A 21655-nucleotide genomic window follows, 5' to 3' on the forward strand; every position below is an offset into this window, starting at 1 on the left:
CTGCGGGGGAGGATCGGCAGGGCAGCCGAAGAGGATGTGGTCCAGGGTGGCGTGCGGTTCTCCGCAGAGAGTGCACTCTGGGGAAACATGGCGGAAGTGGGATAGAAGCTGAGGGGTAGGAAGAGTTCGGGTCTGGAGTCGCCTCCAGAGGATTTGTTGGGAGTGGGATAGGCGGGGGTGGGGAGGGGGATAGAGAAAGTATTGTTTCTCGTGCGGCGTGATGACACTGCCGTCGATGCAAGCAGCTGTGTGTGTTGTCCTGCTGAACACTGTTGCCCAGGGCAGCAGATGTAGATAGACTGAATGATGTTCCGTGTGTGGTTCCACCGGCCGTGTAAGTTCACTTTTTGAAGCAGGGGTTCGCGGTTTTTCAGCCGCATTTTACTTGCCCTGAAATTTAGTTGTACTCGAGCCTTAGGTGGCCATCTATTCGTCCTTATTCGGACAAAGCCTAGACGAAAGCCGCTAGTATTCAGATACAAATTTCACATCCGCCTAAAAAAAATTTGGCAGTGGCTTAGCTGTGGTTAAGCCTGGATATACAAGCAAAAAGGCTCAGTTACGCTTGGTTTGACGTCATCGCTGTCGCAGTTCGCGCACAATGCACTGGGAGCACCACGATAACGGTGGAAGCGTTCCGCCGCCCACACACTGCCCGCGCGCTTACTCACCGGGCGTCGCCTCATCCGCAGCCTGATCCGGAATTCAATTTCAATCCGGCCATCACCTTTAAAGAGATCACCTCTCTTTATCAAAATTTTCATGGTCTCTATCCCCCTCCCTGTAAAGGCCTCACCAGGGTGGAGGAGCGCTGGCTTCTCCGCCTCTATACCAATACTGTACAGTGCCCGGCAGTACTTAAGCACTTCAATTCTTCTTTCTCGGGCGCGTGCCCACACTGTGAGGAGGAGTTTTCGGACACCTACCACATGGTGTGGGCATGCCCTTCCAATCCTGCCTACCCACCCCACCTACACCCCACTCGAGAGGACTGGGAAGCTGCCCTGCGCGGCTGCTCCGAACTCCATGCCCAACAGGCATTGGTAGCTAGAGCCCGGGCCGCTGCGGAAGCTACAGGGATCCCGGACTAGGGATCCCTCCTAGTGTTTGTAAGGGGCGGGCCCTTCCGGCTCGCCCCATCGACCTCTCACTGTAAATAGAAATAAAAGTTTTCCTCCTCCTCCTCCTCCTGTACGGAGGCGGAGGAGGAGACGCGCTTGTACTGAATACGGTGCTGTCTTAGAAGGTTGCTTTAGAGACGTGTCCTGAGGTGTCCATTCCTTTCGGGTATACACCAAGATGAGAGACAGGCATTTCCTTTGCTTCAAACCAATTTTCATTTTCCTTAAGGAAAATTGGTAAATTGGTTTTTGAGGAAAGGAAATGGCGCAGTATCCGTCTCACATATCTCGGCGGACACCTGAAAAGCGCCGTAAGCGAAGGGATGAAGGTGGGAGTGAAAGAAGAAAAAAAGAGGTGCCGTAGTGGAGGTCCCCCACGGACCCAGACGCTCTTGCCGAGGCTCACCAGACCTTTGCCGAAATTACCAACCTCTACAGAGAGATGAGACGCCAGTTCCCGCCTCCACACCCCGACTTGAATCGAGCGCAAGCCACCTTGCTCCGCAGGTTGCAGACACACTCCATCCTTAGCCATTCTAGACTTTCACTCATCACAGACGGGGAATACGACCCCGTCTGCCAAAATTGTTACCAGGGAGAAATCGCCACCCAGGCTCACATCCTCTGGGGTTGCGCGGGAAATCCGCCCCCTCGAACCTTACTGCCAGCTCCCTCCGAAGACGGATGGAACCAACTCCTCAGAAGGCCAGACAAGAGCATCCAACTGGCACTCATTTCGTGGGCCCAGGAAGTCGCCCCCACCTGGGGGCCACACCAAGCCCACCTGCCCTAAATCCCGCCAATCTATGGCAATAAAGTTGTTTCTCTCTCTCTCTCTCCAGAATAACTTCGAGCACCTGGGGATCTTTAACGTGCACTGACATCGCACAGCACATGTCTGTGCACCCTTACGGCGCGTTCTGGGTATCAACCGAGATATGAGAGAGACAGGCGTCGTTTCCTTTCCTTAAAACCAATTTTATCCCTTACGCGCGGTTCGGGTGTCCACCGATATATGGGAGTTTCCTGTCGCTCTGTTTGTCTTTTATTTATATTTCTTATTTGTGATAGTTTATTTGTTTCATATCTTTTTTCTGTTTACGTGCTTATTTTTGGTTTCATATTTTTCCTTATTATGTAATTTTTATAATTTTTCATACTTTTTTTCATTTTGTTCTTCCTTCCCCTTTTTTTCTTAGCTGTATTGTTTTTTTCTGTCCATGGATTTTTTCATATCATTTCTTATGCCTCTCTCTTTTTTCAATGCTTTTTAATTTTTTGTTATTTTGACTTTTCAATTCATTTTTTTATGAAACCTATGCATTCACTAGAGGCGCCCTTATTCATGCTCAAACCTTCAGCATTCGTGGCGGAGACGGTCGGGGTTTCCGCCCACGTCAGATTTGAAAAGTGGTCAGGCTTCGATGGCGACCGTCCATGACAGAGCCCAAGCCACTTGGCCCACTTTATCCGCTTCCGGTAACTCTTGAGAGAAATCACAGCTTCGGTTGGTCAACCGTACAAACTGCAACATGGACCCTCTTGAACTCGTGTATTTTGGACACTTCGTGTTTTGGACATTTACGTTGCTTGTGCTTGCATGTGTGCGCATCGGGCGACATCTGTCGCTGTAATGTGTTTTTCTGTTTTGTAGAGGGACGGCGGTCCTTTTTATGATCGTGAGTCCAAATAAACTTCTCTTCAGAGTGATCGTGTGCGTACGCCATCAGTTTCACCTCGGCTGCGACGAAGCCAGCCAGACGCTGGCTGAGTATGATATTCTAATAGGTACATTGTCTTGTGCTATTCGTCTTGTGATTTGTCTGTTCTTTCTGTGAAATGGCGGTTTCCAAAGCAAGGAAATAAAGAAAAGAAAGCATTCGTGGCGGAGTGGTAGCGTCTCCGCTTCAAATGCTAACGACCCTGGTTCGATTCCCGGCCCCGACGCAGTTTTTTTTTTTTTTAAGTAGTAACGCGCGGCGGCGACGGCTGCGGTGTTACGACGTACAAGTGATGCGCTTCCCGCACCGACACCACGCCCTGCTTCCAGCGATACTAACCAATTCATTCGCGACTTTTTGAAACAAAAATATGGCATTCACAAGTGTGATCTCAAAGTGTAGACCTCGTTTGAACGAGCTGTGCATTCGAGATTAGAAGCCTCCCACTCTACTGCTTGCCCCATCGATCTGCAACTTCCCATCAAAGCCCTCAGCAATTTGGCCTTGCATCTTATTTGCCTAGCAACGCGAAACTCCTGCCACACGCTAAAGCTCTCAAGAGCCGTAACAACCTGTGCTCCTGCGGTAATTCTTTTCGATTCCTTTTACTGCCTTCTGCGTCGTCCGAACCAAATTGGCGAAGGGCTGATATTCCGCTTACTGATGAGCTCGCAACTATTATCCACACTGAAGTCGCGCGTGCCAGTTAGAATGAAAAAAAGAACAGCAGCATAGTGCCGAACATTAGGTCCAGTATCACTGGGTCGGTTTAATTGAAGAAGAAAACTCTCAAAGTAAGTTCGCTACTCAAGACTTGCCACGCTGCGAAAATTTCAGCTCACATCCTGAATGCGCTTTACCCGGGAAATTCTCGCCGGGAGCTGAGCGAAGCTAACTTGATTACGCAATCACACCTCTGCATTGCGCTTCCCTGAGAGTGAAGCCGGTCGTTTAACTACCCTGGCTGAGATTGCACGCACAATAAGTGCACTGCCTGTTCGACGCTTTCCTCTTTTGCATCTCGGGGAACATCGAAGTCTCTCGTATTTTAGTTTTACTTTTTTTAGGTGCTCCTTTCAAGAGTGAACTTTTGCAAGCACGATGGAAGCGGCTTGTAATGCGCACAGAGTGAGGGGAACATGGGAGCTGCACGGACATGCTTTGAATTAGCGCAATGTCGATCCAAGCAAGACGAGGCGCTAGAACGACGTGTTAGTGCTAAATGGTCGGACCGGTTCCATTAGACAGCGAAATGCAATTGGACTCTGAGAAACTCTGACACCCGTTCACTCACCCGCCTGTCCCTTTTCAGGTTTGTCTTTTTGCCCAGAGTTAAGAAACAATAAAACACCATTAGTTTAAAAAATGGGCGACACACATGGACCTGTATAAAATGAAAGTGTTTTAAAGTTCTTGCTGGCTTATGCTTGTGGACAAAAAGTATAGTTTCAAATATGCCTGAAAAATCTCCACTCTCCAGCAACGCAGGGCTTAGTTGAGGGCGCAAAGTACCGATACGCGAAAATTCAGAGTCAAATGAGAGGCCGACCCGCTATAACGGTAATGAACGACGCGGTTGAAGCGAATTGATGGCTGGCTGATAGTTCCTAGCTGAACACACAACGCTCAACCCGACTGAGAGAAATAGCAAAATTTCCGCAGCTATGAAGTAGTTAATTAGGTTCATACTACAACCTGTCGCATCAGGAGAGGCGGCGAAACTTTGTGTTCTAGCTCAAAATACGGGACGGATGGACGGACGCCGTCCTCACTTCTCCAGCTCGTAATCAGAGGCGTACCGACATGATTGTAGAAGTCGGAATTGATATCTCGGCAGCTGACGCATCAGCAACGAAAAAAATGCTGTCTAGAATCTTCACGTGATCAGGACACAGCAGAAAATGGAGCCGATCTTGTGCTAGAACATCTCAATCGCAGCTGATGTAATGGATGGCTAGTAAGTAGCAGGGTAGTAGCAGCTGCTCGTTTCGTTTTCTCCTCGCTTATCTAATTATTAGCTTTGCGCTGTTTATACACAAGCTCTATGTGCTTTCGATTTCATTTTAGGCTTAGTTTGACTTATACGTGTTCGACGTCCCAAAGCGACTCAGGCTATGAGGGACGCCGTAGTGAACGACTCCAGAAATTTTGACCACCTGGGGTTCTTTAACGCACACTGAAATCCTTTTATTATAACCAATGTGGTGAATTAAATACAAACATAGATGTACGCGCGGCGTTGATCGCCTTTGCATAAATGGATAATGCAGCTCCACTACGCAAAGAGCAATTTCGCCTCGGTCAAATGAAAACTTTTTTTCAAGAATAACTTAGCTACAATGCCATCACGAGAAAAAAGCGCAACCATGTATAGACTATCAGCCTGCCTCTCGTACGGATGCTAATCAACCATTAGATATGGAGGACCTGCGCTCGCAATTAGAGCACTGCACGGGCCTCAATCTGAGGCCCAAGCCCGGCCCGGGCCCGAGACCTGAAGCCCGAGCCAGGCCCAGGCCCGCGGCTTCAAGCCCGGGCCCGGCCCAGGCCCGCTAAATTCTCGCTCTAGCGGGCCCGGCCCGGCCCGTGAATCCCGGAGTGAAGCCCAGCCCGGCCCGGCCCATTTCACAGTAACGCTTGAGATATACTGCTCACTCTGAGTAAGTAGACTGCTACTGGACCGAAAAGAAACTGGCCGACAATGGTTCTGAAACTACAGTTTGGCTTGCAGAAAGTTGATTTTTTTTTAATCTAAAAGGAAGTGATTAAGAGTAGTTCTCGCCAGGCCCGTCTTTTGGACAGTGATCTGGTGTAGGTGTGCTCAAAGATAAACTCGGAAGTTCCGAGAGCCAAATAAAAAGGGCTGCATACGCGAGTAATAGGCAACTTTGGATTCCCCCATGATTTTAATCAGTTATATTTTGCCGCCCGGAAGTATAAACATTAAAGCTGCCTAGCAAGCAGTGGGATAACATTTTTTCAGTGAACGCGATCTCACAGGTTTAACTCATATCCCAACTGGTCGCCTTTCAGCAGAAACGAAAAGCTAAAAGGCTTGTGTATTTCACGGTGTGTGTTTCGAAGACTATAAGCGTCCTAAACTCATATGTTCTTCCCGAATGCATTTCTAATAGTGTATGGGTATGTTTTGGGATGATGAACGATCAATGGCCAATTAAGATCCGTTGAATTTTACTCTTACTGGTGGAGCAGAAGATAACGCGCGAACCACGTGATAACTTACAGGGCAAAACACTTGTGATGACAACCAGGCTGAAGAAGCGAGGAGGGATAGATGTGGTTATGAGATGAGATTTTGTGGCTATTTCATTTACGAGACGTTCAGGTCGGCTGATCAAAAAGAAAACCAAATGCGCTTTAGTTTGTGGATTTTCTCACATGAGAAAAATATAGCTATAAAACAAAAGCTATGTTTTTGGGGCTTAAGGGCCCAAGGGGAGTCAGGCTGTGAGAGACACCGAAGCAGAGGGTTTCGGATCATTTCGACCACCTGAGTTTCTTCAACGGGCAATGATGCTGCAAGGTACATGGCTGTCAAGCTTGACGCCTAAATAGAAATGCGGCCGCCGAGGCTAGGAGCAAACCCTGGTTCCCCGGCTCAGTAATCAAGCGCCTTGTTCTCTAAGCCACCGCGACGTGGAAATAAGGAAATAAATAAGTCAATGAGTAAAGCTTAGTTTTTTTTTTCTCAGTGCGTACTACAACCCATAACTCATCCGTGTCTCTGCTCCAATGCCCCAGTTGTGTACTTCACTCTGCAAAAGTGGAGTCGGACACCAGCCGTTTCTGTACGGACCCAAGCCCGACTCGGGTCCGCAGCTTTAAGCCCGAGCCCGGCCCGGGCCCGCAACTTCAGGCCCGGGCCCGGCCGAGGCCCGGCAAAACAGATCATGTCCCGGCCCGGCCCGGCCCGCGGGCCGGGCCGGGCCCGGGCTTTTGGGCAGGCCCGAGCCCGTGCAGTGCACTACTCGCAATGCCGTTTGAGGCGGCGCAACTGTCATGTGACCTCCTCTTCCCTTCCCCGATTGCAGGGAGGGAGCAGCGAGCAGCGCAGTGTGAATGTCACGTGACAAGTTTCCCGGTCGAGAGACGTGGGCTTTTGGGAGAAACGCAAAATTTGGCCAAGGTTAACTCTTCTAAAGCTCTGTTCTGTTGCTTCGAAAGTATAGCTTCTCGTTGCTCCTCGGTTTCAGCGGCTAGTATAGCGAGCCTCCTCTGCAGTGCATCTTCTCGACGAGCTGTATCGACTGGATGATCGGACGCGGCTTGACGGCGCCGCCGAAGAGTTGACACGCTCGGTCCGGCGCACGCCTCATCGATGGCAAAAAGTCACATGGTATCACAACAGCGAAGTCGTCTAGTGAGCGCAGCTGCGCGTGTTCCAGCCTGCCCTATCCGAATCACGTTGCATCAGTGGCAGATCTGGCGGGCGCGCGCTGGTGCGCTGCTGTTTGGCGAGTCGCGTGGTTTTCCTGCGCTCCGGGGCCTCAAGGTATAGAGCTTTCGGTCTCATAGCACACCTGTAGTAGATACTTCTTTATTTTATTTATTTACGCAAATTTCTGCAGTGCCACAAAGGAATTATTGCAGGGGGGACATAATAGTAAAACACATGTCTAAAATATGCATTTTGCAAAAATATGTTTATTGCAAAGAGGTCAGAGGATACTTCGAAAAAAAGTTGTAATTTTGGCAGTCAGTCGCTCATGAGCCAGTCTTTTCGTCCCAAGGTTTTCTTTAACTAATGTAATAGTACTAAGGGAGTTGCTGTTACCGGAAACGAATCTCGCAGCACGGTTTTCGACGCGTTCAAAATTTTCCATAAGATAAGAGCTTTGAGGATCCCATTCCGCCCATGCGTACTCGAGTATTGGACGTGCATTAGATACATATATCTGCTCGGTTAATTTTTGGGTGACTTGATAAAAACTAGGCCTAATCAAGTTTAGCGTTCTAGATCATTTTAGGCGTCCGTCATTGGTTTATTTTACAACTTTAAACCGATTATGCTTCCGGTTAACCTCCTTGCCTTTCCCCTTATTCCTCCTCCTCCTCCTCCTATTCAGTGTATTTCTAATAACTGACCGCTTAGGGATAATTAATTGTTTTCTGGTAGTATTTAAACTCGTTTTGCTAATATCTGTTGAGAACGTTCAAACGGCCGAGCAGTACTTTGGTACGTAAGGTCCTTTGATGGAAGACTTTAAAAGAATGTAGTAAATTTTTACATTCTGCAGAATCTAGCTATTATTCTTTAGAAGAACTGATTAAAAATCAACTGTATTGTCTGAGAGAGAGATATAAAGAGAGGGGGAAAGGCAGGGATGTTAACCAGAAAGGTTTCCGGTTGGCTACCCTGCACTGGGGAAGGGAATAAGGGGATAAAAAGGGAAGAGAAGAGAGAAGGAACGAGAGACAAAGTCACAATCTGGCAAGCAAGGCAGTCTCTCGGAAAGACAAAACATTGTCTTATGAGCCTTGATGGTAGTCGGCTGTTGTGGCCACGGGCCGAGGATTTTGGGCTCTGTGAAAGGGCGGGGATAATCGCAAAATGTTGGGCAGATTCGGTTCACAGATCCCCAGAATGGGAAGCGGTTGTGTCTGAAATCCGGGACTGGAGCGCGCGGGCATTCCACTGAGAAATAAAAGCTTGTTTGACTTTCTTTGGAAAAGATAGTTCCGGGGGAGCCATGGTGTCTTCTATTGTAGAGCTGCAAGAACTGGCTGCCGCGCGTCCAGTACTTGCAATGCGTTGTGTGCTACTGGCGTGCGTAAGCTGGACAGCAGATCACGCATGACATTCATCAGTGACGTGAGGATTGGAATCACTTGCCTATCTTGGCCAAGGTCGGAATCATGCCTTTTGCCCAGATCAGTCGTAGGTGACGCAGACATACGGTGCGGCAACGTACTTGACGCAGTGCGCGCTCTAGGCTTTGGTAGTGGTGGCCACGTGGTATCAGAGACAGCAGGTCGTGAGTCACCGGTCGCCGGGCTTTCCTGATTTGTTGTCGGTGGAGGCGGACAAACTGCAGTGCCGCTTGGGGTCTTCTCTTCGAAGGTATTTGTTTCCTTCAATAACCTTCGGCGGCGGCGCGAACGACGTCGTCGCACCTTAGCAGCGGCTTCTCTGTGGGTGGAATGGTCACGCACCATTTGCTTCAGTACCGCCCTCTCGGTCTTTAGGCGAGGGCAGTCCTTCGAGGAAGAGTCATGAGGGCCACGACAGTTGACGCACTTCAAGGCAGTCGCGCGGCAACTGTCGCCGCTGTGGGGCTCAGAGCATCTTGGGCACACGATGGAGTTGTGACAGACGCCGCTCACATGGCCAATCCTCATACATTTTCTGCACTGTAGCGGCTTAGGTATGAATGGACGAACTGGGCGACGAAAGTGCCCAACCTTCACGTATGATGGAATGCAGTCACCCTTGAACGTAAGCTTGACGCATGTCGACCTTCCAAGGCGCTGAACTTGCATTATGGAAATGCTGTTGGTTGCCGGCTTGATTAAGATGGGCAAGTCGGCGTCAGGTATGGCGATGTCGACGTTGTAAATTACGCCAGCCGTGGTTCCGCTGTCTTTTAGAATAAGAGGACGTACACTGAAATTGCCAAGTTTAGTGATGGCAGCCAAACTGTCTAGCTCGCTTCGCTTCATGACATCAATGGCAATGATGTTCTTGTGGGGGTTTATTCTAACGTCTTTAATCCCTCCTGGTACGAGACTCTCAAGAAACACAGAGATGGCTTGCCTGTTTAGTAGATTCAAGTTGTCCGTAGACTCCAATGACACGAACAAGGCTGTATGTACCTCGGCACTTCGATCCCTGATGATCGTATCCTTACTTGAGGACGTCGTTGACGTCGACTCATTTTGTCTGCGCAGTCTGCGCTTGGCCTTCTTACTAACGACGGGTACGAACCCATCGTCGGTCGAGGAGTCATCACTTCGAGGAGCCGAGTAGTCATCACCATACACAACGGTGTCCTGGCTGCTTGAGTCACTCGGGGCGTACAGGCGCTTCCTCTGGGCGGCCGTTGCCGGCCCACCGGGATCCACAGAAGGCACAGCGGCCTCCACTTCCATCGCCGTGACACAAAGGGAGCGGCGCCTCCCTAATTATGACACAAAATATAAAAAATCTGCAGAGACATGAAGCCGGCGTTCTGACACCGAACCTCCTCTTTCTTTTTCTTTCTTTCTTTCTTTCTCTCTTTCTTTCTTTCTTTCTTTCTTTCTTTCTTTCTTTCTTTCCTTCTTTCTTTCTTTCTTTCTTTCTTTCTATCTTTCTTTCTTTCTTTCTTTCTTCCTTTCTTTCTTCCTTTCTTTATTTCTTTCTTTCTTTCCTTCATTCTTTCTTTCTTTCCTTCTTTCTTTCTTTCTTCCTTTCTTTCTTTCTTCCTTTCTTTCTTTCTTTTTTCCTTTCTTCCTTTCTTCCTTTCTTTCTTTCTTTCTTTCTTTCTTCCTTTCTTTCTTTCTTCCTTTCTTTCTTTCCTTCTTTCTTTCTTTCTGTATTGCCTGAGTTTCTTCATTGCTTAAGGGCGCAGTCGACTACTGTATTTCTTTGCCGCTCAAACCATAATCAATTATTTGTTCTACAGATGAAGCTTACCTATGTTTATGAGATGAAAGTCTAATAAATAGTCATAAATGAATACAAATGCATTTCATAGCAGTAGCTTGCGCCGCAGCCCTTCGGTGCCGACGCTGTTTTGCCAATTCCTGACTTGTTGCTGCGCACATTGCAGCCCCTTCAGTCCACGATCAAATTTCATTTCAAGGGTGATGACCAGTAAAAAGTTATTTAAGAACTCTGATAATACTTGCATCGGCAACATAAGGAAAGTGATAAATTTTGCATGTGAATTAATTTTGCATGTGAATTAATAATTTTGCATGTGAATTAAATGCTAATAGTGAACTTATATTGCGTTAACACAAGGCTTCCAATGTCGAAAAAGCCCGTTGTCTCTTTATCTAGAGGGATACACGGGATACACGTTATTACAATCACGGAATACAAAATCACGGGATGCAAAATATGCAACATTCGCTTGACAAAGCAGAAAAAGGTGTTGGGGAAGGGGGGGGGGGGTGTCGGAAGGCTCAGAAAACGAAAGGCTGAATAACTGTTTCAGGGAAGTGGTAGCTGAATTTGATATTATCCAGATGGAGTGACGGAGACAACCTTGTGTAAGTGCACTATCTGCGAAGCAGCCATGATTTTTCCACGAGACTGAGTCCGTAACTTCATGAGAACTGCACAGCAAAGCTCAGGAGCGCGCATCTGTCAGAAATTGGCAAATCAAGGTCAAACTTGAGGGCCCTACCAACGAAAATTATATGAGCGGATCAAACAGCATGATCCTACCAAGCTTTCGCATTTTGACAACGATCGGCTGAAAAGCAGCCATGGTCAAGACGATGCGGGACTGGGGACTTTGCGCTATCTACCCCATAACACCTCAACTGAAAAGCTCTTAGCCCTGGGACTGCACAACACGTTCGAGGAATTACGGTTAGCGCAGCATGTTGCCCAAATGCGCAGACTACAGCAGACCCCCACAGGCAGAGTTCTTTTAAAGAAACTGGGCTACACCGAGCAAATTCGACCACTATTGAGAACTGAAACGATCCCCGATCAGTACCGGAGCACGCTCAGGGTGGCACCAATACCAAGAAACATGAACCCTAACCTCCAAAAAGACCGCAAAGAGGCAAGGGCCGACCGCTTATAGAAAACACACGCATCCGAGGATAGAACAGTGTATGTGGACGCTGCCACATATGCCATGACAAGGGGACAAGGCACCAACAACGCAGTGGCCACTGTAGTAAAATCGGAATTACACGAGATTACCAGCGCCTCACTGCAAGACTGCACGATAGCTGAGGCTGAAGAAGCGGCCGTCGCTCTAGCGGCAGCGGAGGGCTATCGGACTGGGCGGTCACTGACAATTCTTACTGATTCACAAGCAGCCTGCCGCAACTATCTTTGCGGCAGAGTCGGTCACAGAGCGCTCTGCATACTCCACTCTGTAGACTGCAAAGCGCAACAAATACAAGCAAAACCACACAAGCCGATCAAACATAAGCTCATCTGGGTACCGGGGCACACGGGGGCGGCAGGAAACCAAGAGGCGGACAGGATAGCTCGAGGATATAGTAACTACCGAGCATCCAACGTCCACGACCTTGAGGAACCCCTGCCAGTACCTCAGGAATACTCGGCCATACTCAACAACTACAAAGGAAACAGGATGCGGTACCCACCACCGCACAAATCCTTAAACAAAGAAGAGGCTGTCCCATGGAGACAACTTCAAACGGGGTCATATCCGAATATAAACACACTAAGCAAAACCTACACTGTATCACATAACATGGGCATGTCAAAATGTCGACGTCGTCCCAGTTATACAAAACCCAAGTGTGGAACAATAGGAGGGTCTGCCCTCCAGCGACTGCCGCAATGACCAGATCGGCTTGATACGGCGAGCTCAGCTGACGGCAGCATCTACGGAGCCCTGGAATAGGGGCAATCTACCGTTGCGGATGGACTCATCTAACCGCATAAAAGCACTTGTGCTAGAGCTAAATAAAGTTATCCTACCTACCTACCTATAGGAATATATTTTCAGAATGCGGTGTTTATAGTCACGGGGTCTGAAGCTCTGTGCTAATAAAATATTTAACTGATCTGGAAGGGCTTTTTATTTAAAAGATTACAGACGCTGCGAGTCTTTTGTGTGTTGTATCCGGGCCATTACACTGTTGCCAAAACACCCGAAAGAGGCCGGCAAACTGTGCAGGCTCGGGATAAATAGGACCTCAACGTGTGCGACTTCCTGAATGAAAGGCCCTCGGAATGTGTCGTTACCCTAATGAAGCAGCAGCCGAAGAGAGCGATTGAATGTTTTTGTTGAACAATATTTAAAAGTACGCATAGTGCACAAAAAAAAATTCACAGGGACTCCTAACTGTTTTGTGTGCAATAAATGCGATATAGCATAAGAAGCTGTTGATGGCTTTACTATAAGTGACTTCACTGCCGGCGTGGTAACCTACTACCCTGAAACCAACGGGATTTATCCGCTCTAGTTACGTCGCATTCCTTCCGCCAATGGGCAAATTTTAGCACCGACGGCACGTTCCTTTCCCGATTACGCCATCAATGCCATCGTTTTAAAAACAGGAGACAGTTCTCTCCGCGGTTCATATTTTATTTTGGACTCATCAGCTCTGATGACGTCACCACCAAGCTCCTACGCCACCATAGTTAAAGGATCCTCGATGCCAGCGTCCCTCTCTTCCACTGCACCTCCCACTCCATCCTTCACTGACGAGAGCCGCTCCTTCGACACCCGGCTCGCAATGCTGGAACGCCAGCAGCGAGAGCAGCAGCGCATTTCCCACGATCTACAACAGCAGATCCACGCATTGACTCAAACCCTCCAGACAACCACCTCTTCTCTTACCTCCCAGCTTAGCAAGCTAAATGAGCACCTTGCCACGTTCACCACTCCCTCCTCCAGCGCCCAGGTCGCCCCTTTGGCTGACCTTGTCGAAACCACCACACATGCACATCACACTCGCTTGGTTCAGCTGGGAACTTCGGTTCTCCAGATTCTTACCACCCTCCAAGCACAATCAAAGCAATTAAAATCCTTCACATCTATGCTCCAATCCGTCCATGAGTCACTGCCCCCGGCAAAAAAGAAGGAACGCGTACCATCGCGTACCTCTCCAGTATCATAATGGCGTTTGGCGAGGACCTCGAGATTGTGCAGTGGAACTGCCGAAATCTTTGCCACAATAAGACCCCCCTCCTCCTGTATCTACTCACCCGCCCCTGCCTGCCTCATCTCCTCCTTCTCCAGAAGACCCGGACGGCCCGCAATGTCCCAGGCTACCGCGCCTACCATGCCACTACGGCCACACCACTTGCGTATATTTATGTACGCAGTGACGTGCTAGTAGAGCAAATTGACATCCCCTCCACCCTCCTTAAATATTTAATTGGTGTGGTTTATTACCCCCCTTCTTCCCGCATCTCACTCGTCCTTTTCTCTTTTCACAACCACCCTGTCACTTCCTCTTTATTCTCTGCTCTGGGCAAATTCCTTCACTATTTTCCTTCTACCTCCCATCTCCTCTTTGGTGGTGACTTTAATGCCCCTCACTCTGGGGCTACCCACAAACCCTCAAACCCGGCCGCCTCCTCCATTGTCTGGACCAGGAACGCCACCTCACCCTTCTTAATACTCCTGGCTCTCCTACTTGAGTGGGCACTGCCTGACAACGCCCCACGACACCCGACCTCACTTTCTCTCGGGGTTCACTTTCCTTTCACTGGCAGGTGACAGCCGAAACTCTTCTAAGTGACCACTTTCTGATCCATATCACCACCTCTCTTTCCCACGTCCCTCGCTGTCATCCGGTTATTCACGCTGACTGGCATGCTTTTCGCACTAATCTCGCTTCCGACTCCTTTCAATCCTACGACGACAGGACGTCACGCATCTCTGCAGCGCTCGCGTCCAGTAGCCGTCGCGTTCGCTCTCGTTACCCAGTCCAAGACCCAGATCCTCACCTTCTCCGTTTATGGCGTCGCCGTAAAGGTCTTCAACGCTCCTTTCGCTCCCAACCACACAATGCCCAACTTTCCTCCCGGATCACTGCTGTGCGGGCCGAGATCGTCGCCCACTGCGCCTCCCTCGAGCACTCTCGTTGGAGTGCTCTTTGTGATGGCCTTGATTCTGCATTGCACTCGCGATCCGCATGGTCTCTCTTTAAATCCCTCCTTGGCACTAAGCCTGCCCTTGCTCCCACTCTAGCTAAAGCCCTCACTCAGGGGACTACCTCCGAAGTTTTTGATCAACTCGCCTCTCTCTACCTCCCGCCCCTCTGGCACCCTCCTACCCGGTGTACTCAGGTGGACCTAACCCCGATCTGGACCAATGCTTCACTCTCCGGGAGCTGGAATCTGCTCTGGCTGCTAATGCTACACGCTCGGCTCCCGGTGAGGATGCCATTACATACACAACACTTCGTAACCTTCCTGACTGCGCCAAAGAATTCCTCCTTCAAACCTACAGTGAGGCCTGGGAGAGCGGCTGCTTGCCGAGCTCCTGGACATCCTCCCTTATTTCTATGATTCCAAAGCCGGGCAAACCTCCCTCTTTCTCTAACCTCCGCCCAATCTCCGTGACGTCGTGCGTTGGTAAGACCCTTGAGCGAATGGCTCTGACTCGCGTCTCTAATTTTCTTGAGGCACGGAAGTTCTTCCCCCATTCTCTCATTGGCTTCCGACGCCGCGTCTGTGCACAGGACATGTTTCTGATTCTCCAGCAAACGTTCCTGTCCCCTACACCCACTCAAATTTACGCACTTGTGACCGTCGATGTTCGCAAGGCCTTCCACGGTGTTTGCCACGATCACATCCTTTCTCAACTCGCCTCTTTGAATCGTGGCTCCCACATGTACTCCTATATCCGCTCATTCCTCTCTAAACGTGTGGCTCGCTTTCGAGTGGATACCAACTTGTCTAACCCACACCACCTCACCCGTGGCACTCCTCAAGGTGCTGTTCTCTCTCCTACCCTTTTCAATCTCGCTATGGCCCCTCTCGCCTCCCAGCTAGCTGAAATTCCCGGACCTGCATCATATATTTTACGCCGACGACATCACTCTCTGGTGTTCATCTATCTCTCCCGGTCACGTACAGGACACCCGGCAAAGTGGCCTAGATCTCATCGACTCATTTCTCACCACCGCTGGCCTCTCTCCTGCTCCTGAGAAATCCGAGCTTCTCCTTCTCAACTATTCCTCCTACCAGCGCTCACACAACCACTTCGTCTCTCTCCACCTTTCTGGCTCTCCCATTCCTGTCGTCACACAGTGCAAAGTTCTTGGCTTCCCTTTGCATGCGGCTAACTGTTTTATGTGCAATAAATGCGATATATCATTAGAAGCTGTTGATGGCCTTACTATAAGTGACTTCACTACCGGCGTGGTAACCTACTACTCTGAAACCAACGAGATTTATCCGCTCAGGTTAAGTCACATTCCTTCCGCCAATGGGCCAATTTTAGCACCGATGGCACGTTCCTTTCCCGATTACGCCATTAATGCCATCGTTTTAAAACACAGGAGGCAGTTCTCTCCGCCATTCATATTTTATTTTGGACTGCATCCAGACATCCCTCATTACCTAAAGAAGCGGTAGATGGTGTTTTCCCAAAGCCTCTTTCAGCGTCCTCCGTTGCACTTGGAAGAAAATGGCTCATTCCCTCTGTGATATACGTGGTGAGCTAGTCGGTTCCCTATTCCCGTAATTCCTCGGTTGTTTATGAAAAGGCCCGAACGGAAAGCTCGCAAGTACAGCACTTTTGGAAGTGGTCACGTCGGGCGCCCAGTGACGCTCCTCTGCAAGTTCTCGTTTTAAAAATCTCCGCTGAGAGCTGCTTTGTATTGCCTCAAAATAAAACCAGCTATATGCGAGCGTCTATAGCGTAATGTTTATGAGATTTGCCCACTTTACTCAGCCGCTGCATAAAAGGAAATGTTACCGCCGCCGCTACTCAAAAGCCGGAGGGAGATTTGCCGACGAGTTTAGAAGAGCATAGCGAGCTTTACGGAGGAGCCATTAGAATAAGCGGAAGGCATCTTGCAATGACGCAAAACCAGCAAGATACTCTCGGCTGCACACAGTGAAGTGTTTATTTTCAGTCGGAAGTAATCAGCGCAAGGCCGCTTTTCTTGAGCGAAGCACGGAGGAAGAAAATCTTCGATGACGCTTAATCTGCCCATTAAGAGCAAAATTCGATAGCATGACATGCGGCACATGCCGCTTCCGGTTGTTGATTGCGCATCAGCGGAGTTTAAATGATGACGATAACTGGTGACTCCATCAATATAGTCACTCCAGTTAAGGACGTGTTTCTTGCCTTCTCGGCGGAATGAGGTGGTGGCACAAGGGCTCTAAACTATCGTATTAAACGAATATTTCTTAGTGGTGTCCGATTCGCGCCCGGCTTGCGACCCAAAGAGCAGTGATTTGATTCCGACTAGACATTTTTTTCCTTTTCGACATCAGTGTTTTTATTTCTTCCGAGAAACTTTGCAATGCTGGTTGGATGCCGTCACTACCCTCTCGGCCAATGAAAATGCATTGACATCTCGAATACATCATGACCCTCTTGAGCAATGGGCGTTTTTCGTAGCACGGGAAACGCCGAGGGATTTTTTTGAGAACTGGGCCTTGAATGCTATCGCACTGATATGCATAACGGCAGTGACAAAACTAAGTTTCTTGTCTGAGGAAGACGGATCCCGTCTACCCGCTGGGCATCAAAGCGTCGCATCGTGGGTAACCTCAGGTAACCTCACATTTGACTTCCTGCGAGCGATGGTACCGATTGGTCTCCTCCCCATGCTTCTGAAACATTGCCTCTGAGATATGAGATCAGACTCGCAATCTGATCTCAAATGTTTTGATTGTTGTTTGCATGTTTCACGTGCAGCGGGGAATATCCTAGATAATGTTGCTAAAAACGAGCGGGGAATATCCTAGATAATGTTGTTAGCCTTGCGCTTTGAAGAAATAACGGATGAGCTGTGCGAACACAACGTGGTAAGAAGAATGTATGCTTTCAGAACCAGAAAGGAGAAAGCTTTTAGGGTCGCATGATAAAAGCAGAAAAGAATAGCGACGGGGACGTAATTAGAAACTCAAAAGCAATAAGAAAGGAGTTGGCTGGCCGGGTGCTTGACCAGCCAACCGCTTACTGATTGAAGAGCTGGGTAGAACGGGGAAAACAAACGAAAAGAGCGCAAAAAAAGCTACTTTTTTGAGATTTATCTCGAGGATCATTTATCTACCCTTGACTCCAATGCACACGAATATTTCCTTTGGATAGAAAGCAGCGATTTTACTGTTTGCTTCAAGTTGATTTCAGAAAGATTTTAGCTATCTTGAGGCGACAAAAATAAACAACGAGAAAGCTCTGAGCACGCCCCGATCATATTCAGCTAAAAAAGGCTAAAAGTTGCTAAAAGTTGGCTGAAAAAGGCCACATTCCGTAGGCCTCCGCGCTTTCCTTAGAGTCAGTACTGTTTGTTTACAACAATATTCAGGCTCCATAGGTTAGAACTGGGGAGGTTTCTTGGGTCCTCCACTTCCATTTTTCGGTATGCCGGTAAGCTTCCAGCCACAAAATCACTTTGAAAACGGTAACTCATGGAATCCACACCACGAAAGAACGTTCGCAAAAGGGAACACACAAGACGGGGCTCCCTTTCATGTTCCCTTTTGTCTATGTTCATTTGCGCTGTGGTTCCCGTCAATTAGGTATGCATCAATTAGCCACGACAAAAGGGCTATTTCGTTTGGTGATGTTATGAGGAAGGATGAAATGAACAGGAGTAGGTTTTCAAAAAGGGAAATGTTTTTTCATCAGTAAACTTCCATCTTCATCTAAATGAGATGACTCTAGCGGATAGCTCTATCGTCTCGAAAAAATGCCTCTTTTATGGTTACTAGCAAGCAGTGAGGCATAATGAGTGAGAAAACTAGGTCAGCCGTTATGAAACGGCACTTCAAGGAAAGAAGCGGCATACATGCTCAACCAATCCGTAACTGAACGCTCACTAAGCGATGCGGCTTATGCTGCGAGATGATGCGGTTGGCTGAAATAGGCAGGTGTTGCAGCCCCTCCCGAGATTACCGTGCCCAGACCTCCCAAGGCAGAGAGGTTCTATAGATGAGAACCGCGCGATTGGTTGCCGCACCGACCACACGCCATTGGTTTGCCTCGTCTCGAGGGAACCGGAATGGAGGGAAGTGGCTTTCTGTCGAGAGTCCGTGCAAAGCTTTTCTTCTTGTCATTTTTACCCTTGGAGCGGAAGGGGATGGAAAAGGAAGAAGTTGTTCCACTCATAACACTGCGCGCAAGATTGTTGGGGCTCACTATCGTGATTGCCTGAGCGGAGGCTTAACGGCACCGCAGAGGGATATTAAGTGGGGCTCATTCCGTCTGGCCAGATGACGATCCCTTATGTATGTTCTCGCACAAACGAAGAAAGAGCACAAGAACGAAGCCATCTACCCTCCATCCCTCCTTACTCCGCCCCGCCTACCCTTCTTTCTGATTTAGGATTTCTGCTCTTAACAGCTTTTTCTTACGCAAGCGCGGCTAGTAATTCAGGATGACCGCTAAGCAGTAAATATAAAGCAGACGGAACATAGTTTACAAATTTTACGCAGAGTACTAGAAAAAACACTTCTTTTTACTTGTGTACGCTGGCTACTTTAAAGAGTAGTCGGAATCAGAATCAGTCTTTATTTGCTTATACATTTTAAAAGCACAGTATAGCAAGCAGAAGGAGGTCCTGAAGTCAAAAGCTGTAACGGGACCTCTAAATAAATACACCCAATAAGTTATATAACAGCATACGACAGATGAGATTAATATATGAAATAGAATGTACACGTCTGGGATGCAACATAAAGCAGACACATGGAAAAGAAACTAAAGCTGTAAAAAGGACGACCGAAAGATATACAGTTGTCCAGAACTATGCAAGCTGATATCATACTGAATTATAAAGAAGGTCAGGAGGGAGTGCAAAATGTATGTGGGAAGAAATACGCAAATGAGAATTAATAACTGAATATATCATTAGTGGTCAACTTCACATATGGTGTAGAAAACGGATAATTCAGAATCGTGTATACCTTGAACGCGCACAGAAACGTACAGCCGTATGTTATTTAAGTACCAGAATCATATACTCAAACTGTCACAAAGTTAGCCATGGAGACGGCGAAGTTTCTCTTTGTGACCAGGTATTGATCTCATCTAGTGCTTTTGGTTGTCTTAACAGGAAGTAGCAGTGAAACTCCAAAACCTTACCGTTTTGACGTTAATTTTTTCGATATCACCGTTGGCAGTTCATTCAGACTTCATCAGCTGCAGTACAAAACTTTCATCCTTATCAAGCACTACAGAAATGAACGGACCGGCTTCTGTGTTTACAGCTTTTTTGAGAACTCAGCTTATACTACATGCAGAAACTTTTGCCTTCATGGTGCTTAGTTGCATAACGGCGGTAATATAGAGCAGCATAAGTATGAAAATGGGTGTAAGATAAGTGGGCAAGCAATTATCTTCGTTGTGTTTAATGTTCTTTGGTAACTTTAAACCACCCCGGTACCTGATAGCACAACTTTTTCATCGCATCTGTTTTGTTAGGGCAGGGCTATAATTAATTTGTAAGGCAGGTAATGATGGCCTGAAAAAAGCGACCTCATTATTTCAGAGAAACTTCCGGGTCGTGTCTAAAATTTTATTGAGCTTCCAAGCGATTTTTCATTCAGTAAACGATTATCGAAGGTCATGGGTGCCTTTTTCCTCCGAAAACAAGCTTTAATTTCATGAAGCACAAAGAACCATTCACCATTTGTAGTAAAGAGGCTTTCAAATACTTGTATTTATTTAGGTAACTTCATGCCCTCATTCTTCACAATTTACTGGTAAAACAAATATTGACGGACAGAGGACAGCAGATGAAAGGAGCATGATTAGCGTGTCCAAAAGAGCGTTATCGATGAAGCCTTCTCGACGGGAAACGTTGGCCGCACACAAAGGAGGAAAAAGTGGACTTACCACGTTGTGTTCATTAACTTCAATGCACAAAGAGGCAAGAACAATCTTTAAAGTTCACGGTAATCTGCCAGAAGTATATCGAAAAGAAGAAATTGGTACCTATTACACTCTTCACGAATACCTCCAACATCAAGCGTTTTCTAAAATAAATATCGATGAAACTACCCTGCTGAGAAGTTAGGAAACAGAAAGACACCATCTATCTCTCTTTCTGTTTACAGATCTTTATTTACATTCTCTACATATAAACTTTGAACGTTTCATTGTGTGTTTCAAAAATATCACTTCTTATCAAAGTCTGCCCAACTAAGAAATAAAGGGGGGGGGGGGGGGGGGCTTGAGATATACCTCAAGGTTAAATCATTTTTGCGTGCCAAAGGAAGCCTATTAAAATTGAAACACGTTGTAGTGGAGGGCTCTGGATACATTTCCAATACTGATGATTGTCTGCCTTGCACGGAATCCTTGGGAGCCTACATAGTTAATAAGTGCGGTGACCAACAATGAGATCAATACGAGAAGTCTTGCTCATACGTCTAACTATCTATCAAGAAATGCGCAAACCTGCCTGCCATGCAGAAGTGTTAGTGTTACCCCTTCTTGACCCCACGATGTTTTTGTTTTTCGCAGACATCGTGTTTTTACTTTGTTAACTATATTCTCAAGGGAATTCATTCTGCAGAAGCTCGCCATTTTTCTCCGCCTAATGCACGTATTTACACCGAGCTATTCTCGGACTATTCATTAGAGAACATTTGGTTTTAATTCATCAGGAGAGCTGGGCGCTACGAGCTTTCCTGAAAGTTTTAGGAAAACGGTCAGTTATCTTGAGAAAAGGCGTGTGTAGCTGACCGAAAGAAAACTACGATGAAAACGCAAAACAAAATGACATATAGTTGCTTATTAGAATGGATAACGTCAATTATGGCTGGAGACAGCGGCAACTGAGTTGATTTCTAGTCCAGGTACAGGTGAACGTAAAGGGTCGATGGCCTCTGAATTGTGCAATTACGATTTATAGAGCCATATATACCGAAGCATTCTCATTCGTTTGTTTTATTTTAACGCTTTTTTTGGGACATGTTTTTGAGATTCAACCGCAGCCATGTTCTCACTTGTG

The sequence above is a fragment of the Amblyomma mixtum genome, chromosome 6, assembly GCF_055824585.1.
Source record: "Amblyomma mixtum isolate Tamu chromosome 6, ASM5582458v1, whole genome shotgun sequence".
Taxonomy (NCBI): Eukaryota; Metazoa; Arthropoda; class Arachnida; order Ixodida; family Ixodidae; genus Amblyomma; species Amblyomma mixtum.